At 39.3% G+C, this 20418-nt stretch overlaps 2 non-coding genes across 2 annotated transcripts; both read right to left on the bottom strand.

Annotated features, from left to right (window-relative positions):
• Positions 1 to 8247: 8247 nt before the first annotated feature.
• Positions 8248 to 8354, bottom strand: LOC142523514 (small nucleolar RNA R71). Its single transcript, XR_012814704.1, has one exon. It is a non-coding gene; the product is annotated as a small nucleolar RNA R71 (small nucleolar RNA).
• Positions 8355 to 15632: 7278 nt separating this feature from the next.
• On the bottom strand, positions 15633 to 15739 carry LOC142523513 (small nucleolar RNA R71). Its single transcript, XR_012814703.1, has one exon. It is a non-coding gene; the product is annotated as a small nucleolar RNA R71 (small nucleolar RNA).
• Positions 15740 to 20418: the final 4679 nt, after the last annotated feature.

Here is a 20418-nt window from a genome sequence, read left to right as displayed (position 1 = left end):
TTTTCTACTGTTTGAGCATAAACACCAGTAGTTTTCAAAAATGTGATTTGGTGGTAGACACGTACCTTAAGCCAATCGTCAAAAAATTTCATATCTTCTCTGGTTGAGATTTCAACTTCTTCCAGATGTAGATTTATTTCTGTTTGAATGGTAGATGTTGCCACCGGTGACTGAGACAACTCAGTAATCTTTTCTTTCCCTTTTTCAGAAGTAGCAGAGACTACTGGTTTAAAAGCAGAAGAACCAGTAGCAGATTCTCTAATGACCACACCAGAAGTTGGTCTGAAGCTTTGAGCAGGTGAGGGCCCTGATTTAATCGGTTTGGCTTTGGTGGACGAAACAACAGATGGAAAAACTTGGCGGAGAGGAACATTCTCCAATTCAGACAGAACCGCTGTTTTCTTGATGCGGATTGTTGTGCGAGGCTTCTTCTTAGCTGGTGTGGGAGGCAGTGAAGCTTGCTGAGTGGGTGCTGCTGATTCTCCAGATTCTGTTTTGTCAGAATCAAACAAGACCACAACCCTTTTTCGTTTAATTTTCTTCTGCCCCTCAATTTGAGATTCTCCAATTTCCTTCTTAATGGCCACAAACTCACCAACGGTTAGCTTTGTCCTTAAAGCAAGCACGCTATCAGCATCAGTCATTGTTACCGAAGAGCCATCCTCTTCTGCTGTTCTAGGAAAACCAGCATCTTTCAACATTGTACTGATTTGTACAGCAAATCCAGTACTTTTCCTGAGAATCATATCCTTCATAATGCGAAACAGAAAACGTCCCCAATCCACTTTCTTTTCTGATGTGATGGCCACCATCACTTGAACCTTTTCTTTTGTTAGTTTGTCAAAGGTTCCAGCTTTAACTAACAAGGCTTTTGCTACTATATCAGCGAGTACCTGGTACTCAATTTTCAGTAGCTTTTTGAAGCAAGAGGGTGAAAGTTCTTCTCCAGTGGCTGAAAAATTTGTCAAGGTGATGGACATGTCTTCCTTTGAAATGTCCGAGAGCTCGGAAAGGCCAGAAATCGGTAGGAAGAAAGTGGAACCCAGAAGTGCAGCATCAATAGAGATCGATGCATCTCCCTGTGTATAGGTAATCTTGCCTTCCACAACTTCTGCTTTGGCATAGAAATCCAGAAGAACAGACTTGTAGATAACAGCAGGCGATTCCAAGAATATTCGAAGCCCGGACTTTTCCAATGATTTGAACATCTTGACAAGATTCTCATCCTTAATAGTGAGAACAAAAGCAAAATTCACCTGATAAGCATTCAACGTATATGCTGCGGCCATTTCTAAATTTGAAAGAGAATAGAAGTATGTTAGCAGTAGATGCGAAAAAGCAGTAGAGACAAGGAAATAATCTGAGTTCGTAAAGCGTAGTAAAAAAAAATGAACGGTTAAAGCAAAATATACAGCCGTCAGTGAACATAGGGACACGTGTCGATATGTTAGGAGAGAGAGACAAAAGTGTCAGTTACTCTACTCATTTTAAAAAATTTTGAAAAATTGGCGGGCTGTCCGAGGCGGTTGCTAAATAAACAGAAGCTGATTTTTCATTTTATGATAATATCTACTGGAAGTGGATAAGATGCTGAAACAAATGCAGCACTTTTAACAACTTCTGGTAGGTATACTGTTTTATCGAAAAGACAAATCAGTTTCTAATATAAATGCCATAAAGATGTTCCCCCTCAATTAATGCAGTAGTAATGGATATTAAATACTAAACGACTCTTGGCAATCTTTCAATTTAAACCGTTGAATTTGAACAGTCGCAAGGATCCTTTTCTCCTTTGAATATCACTATAAATACCTGCAAGGGTTAAACAAGGTTAAGTAAACATAAAAATCAAATGAAAGAAGAGGTAACAACTGATCCGGAAGCAGAAGCAAGAATGTTCAGAAGACAGCTTGCTGCGATTTCTAAGAAGATATTGGAAAAAGTCGTTCTGCACATAATGATCCTTGGATCATACTCCTGGAGTTGTAATATTAACAATCAAAAAGATTGTTTGCTTTCATTGAGATTGATATGTAGCATCGATCCCTTCCAGAAGCATGCTAATGCAATAAGAGAGTGCTGGTGGATCGATAATACTAATATCATCTATAATGCCCTGTAAAGTATCTGATTATACATTAGTGCTGACAAAACCCAAACTTGCTAGATTCTTTGCAAGACCTAAGCTTGCTGGATTCTTTTCGAAAAAGAATCTCATTCTTCTGCTGAAGTACTTTGCAAAATTACTACAAGCTGCTGATATTACTGAAGACATAAGCTTGATTAGTCTAGAATTTCAGAAGACGTTTCGATTGTCTTGAGATTTCTGTAACTTTCGCTTTGTTTAATGTACTGGAAAATTTCTAATAAAATTTCAGTTGAAGTACTTGATGTTCCTTTATTCCTTTCTGCAAACAACTCAATGTTAGAAGAATAAAATGAATAAATGATTAAGTTCAGAAGGAAGTAAGTCGTCTTATGATAGCTTCTACTGGAAACTGAAGAAAGCCTTGTTTTGTTAATGAGACAAAATACCTTCTGCATCTGACACAAAATCACAGAAGATCAGAATAAAGTTCTACCTAAATTAGTGCAATTATTAAATGAAAATAATTGGTAACTGAACCGATGATAGCTTGATATGAGATGTTTCATATATATATCTACTGTAGTCAAGACTTTCTCGAGCTTTGGTGCCTGATTTTCATCTATAAATATGAACATGGGGTAAACCAGATAATCATTCTTTAAGAGAAATGGCAAGAGATAATTGTCCTGATTTGGCTGATGAGTTCATGAGGGAGGTGACCGCTGCAAGAAAGAAAGCAATAGAAGACAAAGTGCTGAAGAAGACACTTGCTACCTGGACTAAAATCCAGGAGCTTAAGTCCTCCTTCGAGAGTGGGCGAGCATCTTCCACCAAGGAGTTGTTAATGATGAAGAAATATTATCGACGTCTCCATAGTGCTGATAGTGCAGACGTCGTCTCTGATGATGGCGTCTACCTTCTCATGCTCTTAAAGGAGCAAAAGACTCTGAAAAAGATTGCTTTTTCAGAGGAGTTTCTACGTACCTCTACTGGAGAGCTGACCACTTGGTTGGCATTCTGGAGAGTTTACGTTAAAACAGAAGTGAGAAATGTACGCCCCCGCTTCTATTATTTTTAATGAAATTTTATGTCTACTGATTATCTCTATCGTTCAGCTTTTACCTTCTGCAAAATTAAAAACTGAATAATCACAGAGGAAAAGTTAAGCCATAATATCAGATGATGATAAATAATCAAGTTAAATCTATTAATCCAAGTGTATTTCGAAAGTAAGAAAACTTATTCTCAGGCAGAGGTTTTGTAAAAATGTCTGCTACTTGCTGATCAGTAGGAATGTATTCCAGACGAATGTTCTTCTTTTGCACATGATCTCTGATAAAATGATGTCTGATATCAATGTGCTTAGTTCTGGAATGGAGTACTGGATTATGTGATATAGCAATTGCACTGGTATTGTCACAAAATATTGGTGATTCAGAGGCTTGAACTCCATAGTCTTTGAGTTGTTGCTGTATCCAAAGTATTTGAGAACAACAGCTTCCAGCAGCAAGATATTCAGCTTTTGCAGTAGACGTGGCTATGGAAGTTTGCTTTTTGCTAAACCAGGAGATCAACCTATCACCAAGAAATTGACAAAAACCACTTGTGCTTTTTCCATCCAGTTTACATCCTGCATAATCAGCATCTGAGTATCCAATAAGATTAAACGACGAGTCCTTGGGATACCAGAGGCCTACATTTTGAGTACCCTTAAGATATTTTAAAATTCTTTTACCAGCAATGTAATGTGATTGTTTAGGGTTTGATTGAAATCTAGCACAAATGCAAACAACAAACATGATATCTGGTCTACTGACAGTAAGGTATAACAATGAACCAATCAAACCACGATACTGAGTTACCTCTACTGAAATTCCCCCTTCATCTTTATCAAGTTTAGTAGATGAGCTCATAGGAGTGGAAGCAGCAGAACATGTGTCCATCCCAAACTTTTTCAGTAGTTCCTTTGTATACTTAGTTTGGTTTATGAAGATTCCAGTATCAAGTTGCTTGATTTGAAGTCCTAAGAAAAATGTTAATTCTCCCATCATGCTCATCTCAAACTGGTCCTGCATTAACTTAGCAAACTTTGCTCATAATTTGGGGTTGGTTGACCCAAATATGATATCATGAACATAAATCTGAACTAACAACATGTGTTTGTTTTTGGCTAAGGTAAACAAAGTCTTATCTACAGTAACAACGGTGAAACCATGATTAATGAGAAATTGTGAAAGTTTGTCGTACCAAGCCCTAGGTGCTTGTTTCAGACCATACAATGTTTTATATAATTTAAAAACATGATTTGGTAACAAATGATTAGAAAAACCTGGAGGCTGTTCAACATAAACTTCCTCTTGTAGTAGACCATTAAGAAACACACTCTTTACATCCATTTGATATACTTTGAAGTTTTTGAAAGCAGCAAAGGCTAGGAATATTCTGCAAACAGCAAACATGATATCTGGTCTACTGGCAGTAAGGTATAACAATGAACCAATCAAACCACGATACACTTCTACTGAAATTCCCCCTTCATCTTTATCAAGTTTAGTAGATGAGCTCATAGGAGTGGAAGCAGCAGCACATGCTTCCATCCCAAACTTTTTCAGTAGTTCCTTTGTATACTTAGTTTGGTTTATGAAGATTCCAGTATCAAGTTGCTTGATTTGAAGTCCTAATAAAAATGTTAATTCTCCCATCATGCTCATCTCGAACTGATCCTGCATTAACTTAGCAAACTTTGCACATAATTTGGAGTTAGTTGACCCAAATATGATATCATCAACATATATCTGAACTAACAACATGTGTTTGTTTTTGGCTAAGGTAAACAAAGTCTTATCTACAGTACCAACGGTGAAACCATGATTAATGAGAAATTGTGAAAATGTGTCGTACCAAGCCCTAGGTGCTTGTTTCAGACCATACAATGCTTTATATAATTTAAAAACATGATTTGGTAACAAATGATTAGAAAAACTTGGAGGCTGTTCAACATAGACTTCCTCTTGTAGTAGACCATTAAGAAACACACTCTTTACATTCATGTGATATACTTTGAAGTTTTTGAAAGCAGCAAAGGCTAAGAATATTCTGATAGCTTCGAGCCTAGCTACTGGTGCAAAGTTTTCATCATAGTCTATTCCTTCTTCTTGTCTGAATCCTTGTGCAACCAGTCTTGCTTTGTTTCTTACAACTGTTCCTTCCTCATTTAGTTTGTTTCTGAATACCCACCGAGTTCCAATGACAGCTTGGTGAGAAGGTCTAGGTACTAGAAACCAAACTTTATTCCTCTCAAATTGATTCAGCTATTCTTGCATAGCTTCTATCCAACTGGGATCCAGAAGAGCTTCTTCAATCTTCTTTGGTTCATCTTGAGAAATAAAAGCAGCATGCATGTATTCATTTATCATCTGTCTTCTAGTCCCTAGTGGAGCTGCTGGATTTCCAATTACCAAAGATGGAGAATGAGATTTTCTCCAAATAAAAGGATTTAGATTGTCTTCATATAAGGCAGTAGATTGTTTTGGAGTATCGACTGCTGGTTCTGGAATGTCAGCTGCTGGTTCTGGAGTATCAGCTGCTGGTTCTGGAATGTGAATGTCTGGTTCTGGATTTTGAATATCCTTGACCCTTGCTTCTACATCATCTTCACTGTCTAATTCCAGATAAACCCTGTCTAATCTTTTACTTAAATTAGATATGTTAGTAATCTCGGGAACACTGCTGTCTTCATCAAAGAAACATGAATAGATTCTTCAACATTAAGAGTTTTATTATTGAAAATTCTAAAAGCCTTACTAACTGCTGAATATCCAAGAAATAAACCAGTGTCAGATTTTGAATCAAAAGCAGCTAAATGATTTTTGCCATTATTGTGCACAAAGCATCTACAACCGAAAACATGAAAGTAAGATACGTTCGGTTTACTTCCTTTCCATATTCCATACGGAGTCTGATTGTTTCTCTTGTTGATCATCGTTCTGTTTTGTGTGTAGCAAGTTGTATTACTAGCTTCTGCCTAGAAGCGCTGAGAGATGTCTGCATCTGCTAGCATTGTTCTAGCAGCTTCTTTAAGTGTTCTATTTCTCCTCTCAGCTACTCCATTTTGTTGAGGCGTTGATAGGACTCGTTTTTACGTGTTTTTAGTGTTGGTTTTGAGTCGCGTTCATGCATCATATTAGTTTGTTTTAGTTGAATTTTGCATTTTTTTTTAGCATTATTGAGCATTTGACTAATCTCGTGTATTCTGTGGTTATTTTGTAGGAATTGAACAAAAAAGTGGGAGAAACTTTGGCATAATATCGAAGAGGTCTCGCTAGGGCGGTCAAAAGTGACCGCCCCAGCGAGCATTGTGGTCTGGCCGAGGATTGTTTTGCGCAAGTGTCTCGCTAGGGCGGTCAAAAGTGACCGCCCCAGCGAAACCAGGGACATGCTCGAGGAAGCTTATTCGAGGACCTCTCGCTAGGGCGGTCAAAATATACCGCCCTAGCGAGAAGCGAGATTGAGAAAGATTTGTTTCCAAATTTTGAGGGACTCTATCCTACACCAAGACCTAGCACACGAGATCAGCCGTTTTTGACACACTTTATCAGACTTTTCATCATTTTTCTTGGAGAGGAGGCTAGGAGCAAAGGAGATTTCGAAGACCTCGAGATTTCCACGCGTCGTGGCCGTCATCGATCGTCATCTTTAGTATTTTCATTATTCAGTATTTTATTTCTTACATTGATTGTTGGGTTTTATCATGAATTTCAGTAGCTAAACTCTAGATTTGTTGGGATTTGAGGGGATCCTACCCCGTACTCGGTGTTTAACATTATTTCTCGACGTTTTTATTAGTGATTTGTTTATGCTATTGTTATTTCTTGTTTCAATCGAAGCCTAGCTAACTTCCTTTGATTATTTCATGTTGTTAATGATTTCGATAGAATAATTAACAATACGATCAAATAGTATAAACCACGGATTTACAATTTTAGTAGATATACGGAATTGGGTACGTGTCGATAGTGATAGTTCACCCGAATGAAAGCTAGTGGATTCCATAGAATGTAATGCAATCTTGAACTGTTAAATATTTGAGGACACTTGAGTACTGCATGTTTTTGATTAGTATTAATATAGCTCGACAGAGTATATGAATTAGTCTAGGGAATTCCGTCGAACGCACGAGTAAAAGTCGAGTGTAATTATTTAAACACGAGTGGTAGGTGAACTGATAATTCCCAACAAATTCATTTCTCATTTGATTTAATCCAAATTAATCATTGCGTTCTTGAGTACGTTTTCTTTGCATTTTAATTATTTTAATTGTTTACTTTACATTAGTTTAATCATCAACTCAATTTATCGTTTCTAAAGAAATTTTACTTGAAAATAAAAATAGTGTAACACAGTCCTTGTGGAACGATACTCGTATTGACTTACGTTTATTATAACTTGACTATCGTGCACTTGCGATATTTAAATCGAGCTTTCATTTATAAAATAAATTTTGGGATTATTCACTGTGCAAGTTTTGCTCGATCAAGTTTTTGGCGCCGTTGCCGGGGACTGTTGATTCACAATTTTTTATTTTTCATTTAAATTCTTTAGTATTATTTATTTTATTGTTATTTGATACTCTCATTGTGTTGCAGATTTTTCTTGTGGTGCTGCGAAGATCACTCGAGTTTAAGCTTGAGCCTTTTGACCCCGAGATTGAATGCACAGCTAGACGTCGACTACAGCAGTAAAGAGCGAAGGAAAGAATGGAAGGCGATCAACAAAGACAGGAGCCAAGGCGTATACCGATGTTGGATTATGCACAGCCGTCTCTTGATGGAGCACGTCCAAGCATCGTAAGACCAGTCATCCGAGCTAATCAGTTTGAGATCAAGCCAGCTATCATTCAGATGATTCAGAACACTGTCCAATTTGGGGGAAGTGCACTTGACGACCCTAATTCTCATATAGCCGACTTTCTTGAAATTTGTGATACTTTTAAGTTTAATGGCGTGTCTGATGACGCTGTTTGTTTGCGTTTATTTCCATTTTCACTGAGAGATAAAGCTAAGTCGTGGTTAAACTGTTTGCCTGTAGGGTCTATTACTACATGGGAAGATATGACAAAGGCGTTCCTGATCAAGTACTTTCCTCCGTCGAAGACTATGAAGCTCAGAGCCGACATTACTACTTTTGCTCAATATGAGCAAGAGTCACTTTACGAGGCATGGGAGCGCTACAAGGACTTGTTGAGGAGATGTCCACACCATGAGCTGCCTCTTGGGTTAGTTGTTCAAACTTTCTACTACAGTCTGCTTACTCCTAACCGTACTATTATAGATGCTGCTGCCTGTGGTAACTTACTGAGAAAGACGGCGGAGGAAGGATATGAGTTATTGGAGGAGATGGCTGCTAGTAGCTATCATCCTCAGTCTGATAGGCAGAGACGAGGTGCTGGAGTTAATCAAGTTAATGATTTGTCGGCGGTTTCAGCACAGTTAGAGGCTTTGAATAGAAAGAATGATGGGATGAGCATGAGTGGGTCGGCTATGCGTCTGCAAGAAATTTTCTGTGATAAGTGTGGAGGTGAGCATGATGTGCAGGATTGCCAAGATGGCAATCCATTCTATGTGCCTGAGGGAGCACCGGTAAAACAAGTGGGATTCCAGAACCGTCCTAGAAATGACCCTTACTCGAACACATATAATCCGGGATGGAGGAATCACCCAAACTTTTCATGGGGAGGTCAAAACAACCAACATCGCCAACAAAGAGGTCCACCATATGCAATGCACCAAGGATTCAAGCCAGAACCGTCTCGGGAGGAGAAGTCCAATTTAGAGCAAATGATGACTAAATTTATTTCTGCAACAGAGACGAGATTTCAGAACCAAGATGCATCCATAAAGGGGTTAGAGAATCAAATTGGAAAATTGGCTAAGTTGATTGCTAATAGGGAGCAAGGAACTTTACCAAGCAACACGGAAACTAACCCAAGAGAACATGTGAAGGCGGTGGAATTGCGTAGTGGAAAAACACTCGGGTCTAATGAGGAAAAGACCAAGCACGGTAAGGATGAGGTGAAAAATCGAGGAGGTAAGTCTTCTAACTCTACATCTACACCTATTGCACAGAATAAAATTGTTATTCCTCCACCTTTTCCTGCAGCAATGAAGAAAGCTAAATTAGATGCACAATTTGGTAAATTTCTTGAGATATTTAAAAAATTGCATATTAACATTCCTTTTGCTGATGCTTTATTGAATATGCCAAGTTATGCAAAATTCTTGAAAGATATCTTAGCAAATAAGCGGAAGCTAGAAGATCATATGACGGTGAATTTGACCGAAAATTGCTCCGCTTTAGTTCAAAACAAGATGCCTCCGAAGCAAAAAGATCCAGGGAGTTTCTCGATACCTTGCATTATTGGTGACATTAATTTTCATAAAGCTCTATGTGATCTTGGTGCGAGTATTAATCTGATGCCTTTTTTCTGTGTTTAGGAGACTGGGATAAGGTGAACCCAAGCCAACTAGGATGTCGTTGCAGCTGGCTGACAGATCTGTCAAGTATCCACGTGGGATTATCGAAGATGTTCTGGTGAAAGTGGATAAGTTTATTTTTCCTGCAGACTTTGTGGTACTTGACATGGAGGAAGATTTAGAGATGCCTTTAATCCTAGGGAGACCGTTTCTGGCTACAGGGAAATCACTGATTGATGTTGAGGAGGGGAAATTGAGACTGAGAGTTGGAAAAGAAGAAATTATTTTTGATGTTTTCAATACTCTCAAGCACACAATGCACAATGACAGTTGCTTTCGTATTGATGTCTTGGATTCGCTTGTTTGTGATTTTGTGCAGGATGGATTGAAAGAACCATTGGAGGCCACTCTCACTACTGAAAAGCAGGAGGACGAGCTAGACGAGGAAAAGATGGAGATGGTAGCTCATTTGAATGCCATTCCACCTTGGAGAAAGCAAGTGAGGCTTAGACTAGAGGAATTGGGAGACAGAAAATATTTAATGCCTCAAAAGTCAAGCCTAGAGGAGCCACCTACTTTGGAGCTCAAACCATTACCTCCACATCTCAAGTACGTATATCTAGGAGAAAATAATAAATTGCCTGTTATTATTTCCTCTTCTTTGACAGATGATATGGAGAGTAAGCTCTTGGGAGTCCTCAAGGAGCGTTCTCTTGGAAGGTTTCGGACATAAAAGGGATAAGTCCTTCGATCTGCATGCACAAAATTCTGATGGAAGATAAATACTCACCTCTAGCACAACCACAAAGGAGACTCAATCCAAAGATGCAAGAGGTAGTAAAAGCTGAAACAATTAAACTTCTGGATGCAGGTATTATCTATCCTATCTCTGATAGTGCGTGGGTAAGTCCTGTACAATGTGTGCCTAAAAAGGGTGGGATTACTGTTATTACTAATGAAAAAAATGAGTTGATTCCCACTAGAACTGTCACGGGTTGGCGTGTATGCATAGATTATAGGAAATTGAATGATGGAACCCGTAAAGATCACTTTCGTTTGCCATTTATCGATCAAATGATTGAACGATTAGCAGGTCATGAATTTTATTGCTTTTTAGATGGATACTCGGGATACAATCAAATCACAATTGCACCTGAGGACCAAGAGAAAACTACTTTCCCTTGCCCTTATGGTACTTTTGTGTTTAGGCGTATGCCCTTTGGTTTATGCAATGCACCTGCAACATTTCAAAGATGCATGACCGCTATCTTTCATGACATGACTGAAAATTTCCTTGAAATCTTTATGGATGACTTCTCTATTTTTGGCTCCTCATTTAATGAATGTTTAGAGAATTTGAACTTGGTGTTAGTTAGATGTGAGGAGAGCAATTTGGTGTTGAATTGGGAGAAGTGTCATTTTATGGTTCAAGAGGGGATTGTGCTAGGACACAAGGTTTCCACTCCATACCATCCCCAAACTAGTGGACAAGTTGAAGTATCCAATCGAGAAATTAAGAGGATTTTAGAGAAGACGGTTAATGTGAATAGGAAGGACTGGTCCATTCGGTTAGATGATGCTTTGTGGGCGTATCGTACTGCTTTTAAAACACCTATAGGCACTACACCATATAGGTTGCTTTTTGGTAAAGCATGTCATCTACCAGTCGAATTAGAGCATAGAGCATATTGGGCGACCAAAGCACTAAACTTTGATTTTGCTCTTGCAGGTGAAAAACGATTGCTGCAGTTGAATCAGTTAGATGAGTTTGGGGGAAGAGCTTATGATCTTGCACTATCTTACAAGGAACGCACCAAACGAGCCCATGACAAACACATTATAAGAAGGGAATTCAAAGTGGGTGAAGCGGTGTTGGTATACAATTCTCGCTTACGACTCTTTCTGGGCAAGCTAAAGTCAAGGTGGTCAGGACCATTCGCTATAGCCAAGGTGTTCCCATCAGGTGCAGTGGTGTTGCATGATGGCAAGGAAGGGACATTTACTGTGAACGCTCAAAGGTTGAAGCACTATATCGGTGGCACAATTGAGCCACAAATTGGAGTCACTCGGCTCCATGACAGTCATTGAGGACATGGGTGAAAAGTCGAGCTCTAGACTATAAATTGAGAACTACTTCTACTCCTTATATTGATTTTAATTATATTTTCTTTCGTTATTAATCGCATCATTTGCATTTAGGTAGTTGCATGGCATTGCATTCATTCAAAAAAAAAAAAAAACGAGAATGTCTCGCTAGGGCGGTCATAATTGACCGCCCCCGCGAGTGATATGTTTTTTTTTTAAAAGATTTTAAGTCGAGAACGCCTCGCTAGGGCGGTCAACAGTGGCCACCCCAGCGAGAACTCGCATTTTTCAAAACTTTGTCGGCGAGAACCCCTCGCTCGGGCGGACACAATTGACCGCCCTAGCGAGTCGCGCAGATCATAAAAATTTTGTCGGCGAGAACCCCTCGCTAGGGCGGACACAATTGACCGCCCTAGCGAGTCGCGCAGATTATAAAAACATTCCTCTTCTCTTTTCCTCTCCAAATTTCGGCGCCCCCACCATATTTTGTGCTAAATCCGTTTTATTTGGTGATTTTTCAGGGTAAAGACTCCATCTTGGTCCATACCCTCCACAAGGAAGCACTTAGGCTACAAGATTTTCTTCTCCGGACGGCCACCTACACCAGCATACCCGCCACCCTTCCAGTTTCAATACCATTATCCTATGCCCCCAGCGGCTGAAGAGGGAGTCCCACCGCCTGAGAATGAGGAGGAGGACGATTTCTGATTTGGGGAGTTTACTGTTTCCCCTTTCTTTTTATTTTGCATATTCTATCTTTGCATTTAAATTCATGAGTTTTTTTTATGTTTTTAGTGTTTGTTTCGTTTTGTGCACTGATGGCATTGCACAACTCTAGTATGAGGGGGGTAGATTGTTATGTTTGCTTAGTTAATTGGTTTTAAATTGTTGCATTTCTTTTATTTGGTGTCGTTTATGGTGAGAAGACATAGTGTATGAGCCAATGATGATGTTGAATTGATAGTATACAAAAGTATTGATTGGGTCACCTCATGAATGGTACTCTTGATTGTTAAAGCATGAATTTTGGCACAAAGTTGAACTTTTTGAGCACATATGTGTGGGGACTAGAATTTTGTAGGAATAATGGTGAAATTTGAAGGTTTTGTGTGGTTAACTTGAAAGGCATCATTTATGAGTTGATTTAGCATGTAAACACGTGAAAATAAGTCACTAATTGGGACCTTGAATGAGAACTTGTGATTTGCCTTGAACTTTACATATACCCCTTTTTCAATGCACTGAATAAAAATATCATACCCCTAACCAGCTGTAATCCAAAGTTATATATTCTTAGCCTAAGGAGTACATGTGTGAAAATTGTGCATTCAAAAAAAAAAGAGAAAAAAAATGGTGGAGATGTAGGGTGAGGGGGAGCCGAAATAAAAGGAATGAAATTCTATTCCTAGGCTAAAAAGTGGAGATGTAAGGAGACGAGGAAAGTCAGACGAAAAGTCTTGACGATTGCACAATGAAAATGATCGGTGTACTCCTGACTGTTAGCCACTTGAGCTTATTTTCCTTCTTTTCGACACCCTTCTCTGCACTTAAGAATCGAATAAAGTTCAAATTATGGTTAGTGATAAATGGACACGGGGGTGCATGCTAGTGAGACTTGTATTGAAGTGCTAATTGAGTGACTCGCATGATCGGATGATTGATATATTTGAAGTACGAATGACTAGACCCATCATGACACACACACACGTTCAAATTAGTGTCGAGATTTATGTGTAGATGAGAATGAGTATTCGTTTGTGATTTGACTTGATTATAATTTGTATGTGGGAAAGTTCACTGAGGCATGAGCATAACAGTTGTTAACTCACCATTGACATTTACTTGTGTTGGTTATTTCCTGTTTGAGTATTTTGTGTTTGTTTTGTTTGTTTAGAATCTCGTGCTTTAACCTATTTTGCTCGAGGGCGAGCAAAAGGTTAGTATGAGAGGGTTGATAGGACTCGTTTTTACGTGTTTTTAGTGTTGGTTTTGAGTCGCGTTATGCATCATATTAGTTTGTTTTAGTTGAATTTTGCATTTTTTTTAGCATTATTGAGCATTTGACTAATCTCGTGTATTCTGTGGTTATTTTGTAGGAATTGAACCAAAAAGTGGGAGAAACTTTGGCATAATATCGAAGAGGTCTCGATAGGGCGGTCAAAAGTGACCGCCCCAGCGAGCATTGTGGTCTGGCCGAGGATTGTTTTGCGCAAGTGTCTCGCTAGGGCGGTCAAAAGTGACCGCCCCAGCGAAACCAGGGACATGCTCGAGGAAGCTTATTCGAGGACCTCTCGCTAGGGCGGTCAAAATATACCGCCCTAGCGAGAAGCGAGATTGAGAAAGATTTGTTTCCAAATTTTGAGGGACTCTATCCTATACCAAGACCTAACACACGAGATCAGCCGTTTTTGACACACTTTATCAGACTTTTCATCATTTTTCTTGGAGAGGAGGCTAGGAGCAAAGAAGATTTCGAAGACCTCAAGATTTCCACGCGTCGTGGCCGTCATCCATCGTCATCTTTAGTATTTTCATTATTCAGTATTTTATTTCTTACATTGATTGTTGGTTTTTATCATGAATTTCAGTAGCTAAACTCTAGATTTGTTGGGATTTGAGGGGATCCTACCCCGTACTCGGTGTTTAACATTATTTCTCGACGTTTTTATTAGTGATTTGTTTATGCTATTGTTATTTCTTGTTTCAATCGAAGCCTAGCTAACTTCCTTTGATTATTTCATGTTGTTAATGATTTCGATAGAATAATTAACAATACGATCAAATAGTATAAACCACGGATTTACAATTTTAGTAGATATACGGAATTGGGTACGTGTCGATAGTGATAGTTCACCCGAATGAAAGCTAGTGGATTCCATAGAATGTAATGCAATCTTGAACTGTTAAATATTTGAGGACACTTGAGTACTGCATGTTTTTTATTAGTATTAATATAGCTCGACAGAGTATATTAATTAGTCTAGGGAATTCCGTCGAACGCACGAGTAAAAGTCGAGTGTAATTATTTAAACACGAGTGGTAGGTGAACTGATAATTCCCAACAAATTCATTTCTCATTTGATTTAATCCAAATTAATCATTGCGTTCTTGAGTACGTTTTCTTTGCATTTTAATTATTTTAATTGTTTACTTTACATTAGTTTAATCATCAACTCAATTTATCGTTGCTAAAGAAATTTTACTTGAAAATAAAAATAGTGTAACACAGTCCTTGTGGAACGATACTCGTATTGACTTACGTTTATTATAACTTGACTATCGTGCACTTGCGATATTTAAATCGAGCTTTCATTTATAAAATAAATTTTGGGATTATTCACTGTGCAAGTTTTGCTCGATCAAGTTTTTGGCGCCGTTGCCGGGGACTGTTGATTCACAATTTTTTATTTTTCATTTAAATTATTTAGTATTATTTATTTTATTGTTATTTGATACTCTCATTGTGTTGCAGATTTTTCTTGTGGTGCATGCGAAGATCACTCGAGTTTAAGCTTGAGCCTTTTGACCCCGAGATTGAATGCACAGCTAGACGTCGACTACAGCAGCAAAGAGCGAAGGAAAGAATGGAAGGCGATCAACAAAGACAGGAGCCAAGGCGTATACCGATGTTGGATTATGCACAGCCGTCTCTTGATGGAGCACGTCCAAGCATCGTAAGACCAGTCATCCGAGCTAATCAGTTTGAGATCAAGCCAGCTATCATTCAGATGATTCAGAACACTGTCCAATTTGGGGGAAGTGCACTTGACGACCCTAATTCTCATATAGCTGACTTTCTTGAAATTTGTGATACTTTTAAGTTTAATGGCGTGTCTGATGACGCTGTTTGTTTGCGTTTATTTCCATTTTCACTGAGAGATAAAGCTAAGTCGTGGTTAAACTGCCTGCCTGTAGGGTCTATTACTACATGGGAAGATATGGCAAAGGCGTTCCTGATCAAGTACTTTCCTCCGTCGAAGACTATGAAGCTCAGAGCCGACATTACTACTTTTGCTCAATATGAGCAAGAGTCACTTTACGAGGCATGGGAGCGCTACAAGGACTTGTTGAGGAGATGTCCACACCATGAGCTGCCTCTTGGGTTAGTTGTTCAAACTTTCTACTACAGTCTGCTTACTCCTAACCGTACTATTATAGATGCTGCTGTCTGTGGTAACTTACTGAGAAAGACGGCGGAGGAAGGATATGAGTTATTGGAGGAGATGGCTGCTAGTAGCTATCATCCTCAGTCTGATAGGCAGAGACGAGGTGCTGGAGTTAATCAAGTTAATGATTTGTCGGCGGTTTCAGCACAGTTAGAGGCTTTGAATAGAAAGAATGATGGGATGAGCATGAGTGGGTCGGCTATGCGTCTGCAAGAAATTTTCTGTGATAAGTGTGGGGGTGAGCATGATGTGCAGGATTGCCAAGATGGCAATCCATTCTATGTGCCTGAGGGAGCACCGGTAAAACAAGTGGGATTCCAGAACCGTCCTAGAAATGACCCTTACTCGAACACATATAATCCGGGATGGAGGAATCACCCAAACTTTTCATGGGGAGGTCAAAACAACCAACATCGCCAACAAAGAGGTCCACCATATGCAATGCACCAAGGATTCAAGCCAGAACCGTCTCGGGAGGAGAAGTCCAATTTAGAGCAAATGATGACTAAATTTATTTCTGCAACAGAGACGAGATTTCAGAACCAAGATGCATCCATAAAGGGGTTAGAGAATCAAATTGGACAATTGGCTAAGTTGATTGCTAATAGGGAGCAAGGAACTTTACCAAGCAACACGGAAACTAACCCAAGAGAACATGTGAAGGCGGTGGAATTGCGTAGTGGAACAACACTCGGGTCTAATGAGGAAAAGACCAAGCACGGTGAGGATGAGGTGAAAAATCGAGGAGGTAAGTCTTCTAACTCTACATCTACACCTATTGCACAGAATAAAATTGTTATTCCTCCACCTTTTCCTGCAGCAATGAAGAAAGCTAAATTAGATGCACAATTTGGTAAATTTCTTGAGATATTTAAAAAATTGCATATTAACATTCCTTTTGCTGATGCTTTATTGAATATGCCAAGTTATGCGAAATTCTTGAAAGATATCTTAGCAAATAAGCGGAAGCTAGAAGATCATATGACGGTGAATTTGACCGAAAATTGCTCCGCTTTAGTTCAAAACAAGATGCCTCCGAAGCAAAAAGATCCAGGGAGTTTCTCGATACCTTGCATTATTGGTGACATTAATTTTCATAAAGCTCTATGTGATCTTGGTGCGAGTATTAATTTGATGCCTTTTTTCTGTGTTTAGGAGACTGGGATAAGGTGAACCCAAGCCAACTAGGATGTCGTTGCAGCTGGCTGACAGATCTGTCAAGTATCCACGTGGGATTATCGAAGATGTTCTGGTGAAAGTGGATAAGTTTATTTTTCCTGCAGACTTTGTGGTACTTGACATGGAGGAAGATTTAGAGATGCCTTTAATCCTAGGGAGACCGTTTCTGGCTACAGGGAAAACACTGATTGATGTTGAGGAGGGGAAATTGAGACTGAGAGTTGGAGAAGAAGAAATTATTTTTGATGTTTTCAATACTCTCAAGCACACAATGCACAATGACAGTTGCTTTCGTATTGATGTCTTGGATTCGCTTGTTTGTGATTTTGTGCAGGATGGATTGAAAGAACCATTGGAGGCCACTCTCACTACTGAAAAGCAGGAGGACGAGCTAGACGAGGAAAAGATGGAGATGGTAGCTCATTTGAATGCCATTCCACCTTGGAGAAAGCAAGTGAGGCTTAGACTAGAGGAATTGGGAGACAGAAAAGATTTAATGCTTCAAAAGTCAAGCCTAGAGGAGCCACCTACTTTGGAGCTCAAACCATTACCTCCACATCTCAAGTACGTATATCTAGGAGAAAATAATAAATTGCCTGTTATTATTTCCTCTTCTTTGACAGATGATATGGAGAGTAAGCTCTTGGGAGTCCTCAAGGAGCATAAAGGAGCGTTCTCTTGGAAGGTTTCGGACATAAAAGGGATAAGTCATTCGATCTGCATGCACAAAATTCTGATGGAAGATAAATACTCACCTCTAGCACAACCACAAAGGAGACTCAATCCAAAGATGCAAGAGGTAGTAAAAGCTGAAACAATTAAACTTCTGGATGCAGGTGTTATCTATCCTATCTCTGATAGTGCGTGGGTAAGTCCTGTACAATGTGTGCCTAAAAAGGGTGGGATTACTGTTATTACTAATGAAAAAAATGAGTTGATTCCCACTAGAACTGTTACGGGTTGGCGTGTATGCATAGATTATAGGAAATTGAATGATGCAACCCGTAAAGATCATTTTCCCTTGCCATTTATCGATCAAATGGTTGAACGATTAGCAGGTCATGAATTTTATTGCTTTTTAGATGGATACTCGGGATACAATCAAATCACAATTGCACCTGAGGACCAAGAGAAAACTACTTTCACTTGCCCTTATGGTACTTTTGTGTTTAGGCGTATGCCCTTTGGTTTATGCAATGCACCTGCAACATTTCAAAGATGCATGACCGCTATCTTTCATGACATGACTGAAAATTTCCTTGAAATCTTTATGGATGACTTCTCTATTTTTGGCTCCTCATTTAATGAATGTTTAGAGAATTTGAACTTGGTGTTAGTTAGATGTGAGGAGAGCAATTTGGTGTTGTATTGGGAGAAGTGTCATTTTATGGTTCAAGAGGGGATTGTGCTAGGACACAAGGTTTCCACTCCATACCATCCCCAAACTAGTGGACAAGTTGAAGTATCCAATCGAGAAATTAAGAGGATTTTAGAGAAGACGGTTAATGTGAATAGGAAGGACTGGTCCATTCGGTTAGATGATGCTTTGTGGGCGTATCGTACTGCTTTTAAAACACCTATAGGCACTACACCATATAGGTTCCTTTTTGGTAAAGCATGTCATCTACCAGTCGAATTAGAGCATAGAGCATATTGGGCGACCAAAGCACTAAACTTTGATTTTGCTCTTGCAGGTGAAAAACGATTGCTGCAGTTGAATCAGTTAGATGAGTTTGGGGGAAGAGCTTATGATCTTGCACTACCTTACAAGGAACGAACCAAACGAGCCCATGACAAACACATTATAAGAAGGGAATTCAAAGTGGGTGAAGCGGTGTTGGTATACAATTCTCGCTTACGACTCTTTCCGGGCAAGCTAAAGTCAAGGTGGTCAGTACCATTCGCTATAGCCAAGGTGTTCCCATCAGGTGCAGTGGTGTTGCATGATGGCAAGGAAGGGACATTTACTGTGAACGCTCAAAGGTTGAAGCACTATATCGGTGGCACAATTGAGCCACAAATTGGAGTCACTCGGCTCCATGACAGTCATTGAGGACATGGGTGAAAAGTCGAGCTCTAGACTATAAATTGAGAACTACTTCTACTCCTTATATTGGTTTTAATTATATTTTCTTTCGTTATTAATCGCATCATTTGCATTTAGGTAGTTGCATGGCATTGCATTCATTCAAAAAAAAAAAAACCGAGAATGTCTCGCTAGGGCGGTCATAATTGACCGCCCCCGCGAGTGATATGTTTTTTTTTAAAAGATTTTAAGTCGAGAACGCCTCGCTAGGGCGGTCAACAGTGGCCACCCCAGCGAGAACTCGCATTTTTCAAAACTTTGTCGGCGAGAACCCCTCGCTCGGGCGGACACAATTGACCGCCCTAGCGAGTCGCGCAGATCATAAAAATTTTGTCGGCGAGAACCCCTCGCTAGGGCGGACACAATTGACCGCCCTAGCGAGTCGCGCAGATTATAAAAACATTCCTCTTCTCTTTTCCTCTCCAAATTTCGGCGCCCCCACCATCTTTTGTGCTAAATCCGTTTTATTTGGTGATTTTTCAGGGTAAAGACTCCATCTTGGTCCATACCCTCCACAAGGAAGCACTTAGGCTACAAGATTTTCTTCTCCGGACGGCCACCTACACCAGCATACCCGCCACCCTTCCAATTTCAATACCATTATCCTATGCCCCCAGTGGCTGAAGAGGGAGTCCCACCGCCTGAGAATGAGGAGTAGGACGATTTCTGATTTGGGGAGTTTACTGTTTCCCCTTTCTTTTTATTTTGCATATTCTATCTTTGCATTTAAATTCATGAGTTTTTTTTATGTTTTTAGTGTTTGTTTCGTTTTGTGCACTGATGGCATTGCACAACTCTAGTATGAGGGGGGTAGATTGTTATGTTTGCTTAGTTAATTGGTTTTAAATTGTTGCATTTCTTTTATTTGGTGTCGTTTATGGTGAGAAGACATAGTGTATGAGCCAATGATGATGTTGAATTGATAGTATACAAAAGTATTGATTGGGTCACCTCATGAATGGTACTCTTGATTGTTAAAGCATGAATTTTGGCACAAAGTTGAACTTTTTGAGGACATATGTGTGGGGACTAGAATTTTGTAGGAATAATGGTGAAATTTGAAGGTTTTGTGTGGTTAACTTGAAAGGCATCATTTATGAGTTGATTTAGCATGTAAACACGTGAAAATAAGTCACTAATTGGGACCTTGAATGGGAACTTGTGATTTGCCTTGAACTTTACATATACCCCTTTTTCAATGCACTGAATAAAAATATCATACCCCTAACCAGCTGTAATCCAAAGTTATATATTCTTAGCCTAAGGAGTACATGTGTGAAAATTGTGCATTCAAAAAAAAAAGAGAAAAAAAATGGTGGAGATGTAGGGTGAGGGGGAGCC

Source organism: Primulina tabacum, chromosome 13 (assembly GCF_025594145.1).
Source record: "Primulina tabacum isolate GXHZ01 chromosome 13, ASM2559414v2, whole genome shotgun sequence".
Classification (NCBI taxonomy): Eukaryota; Viridiplantae; Streptophyta; class Magnoliopsida; order Lamiales; family Gesneriaceae; genus Primulina; species Primulina tabacum.
This window is presented reverse-complemented; position numbering and strand designations above follow the sequence as displayed.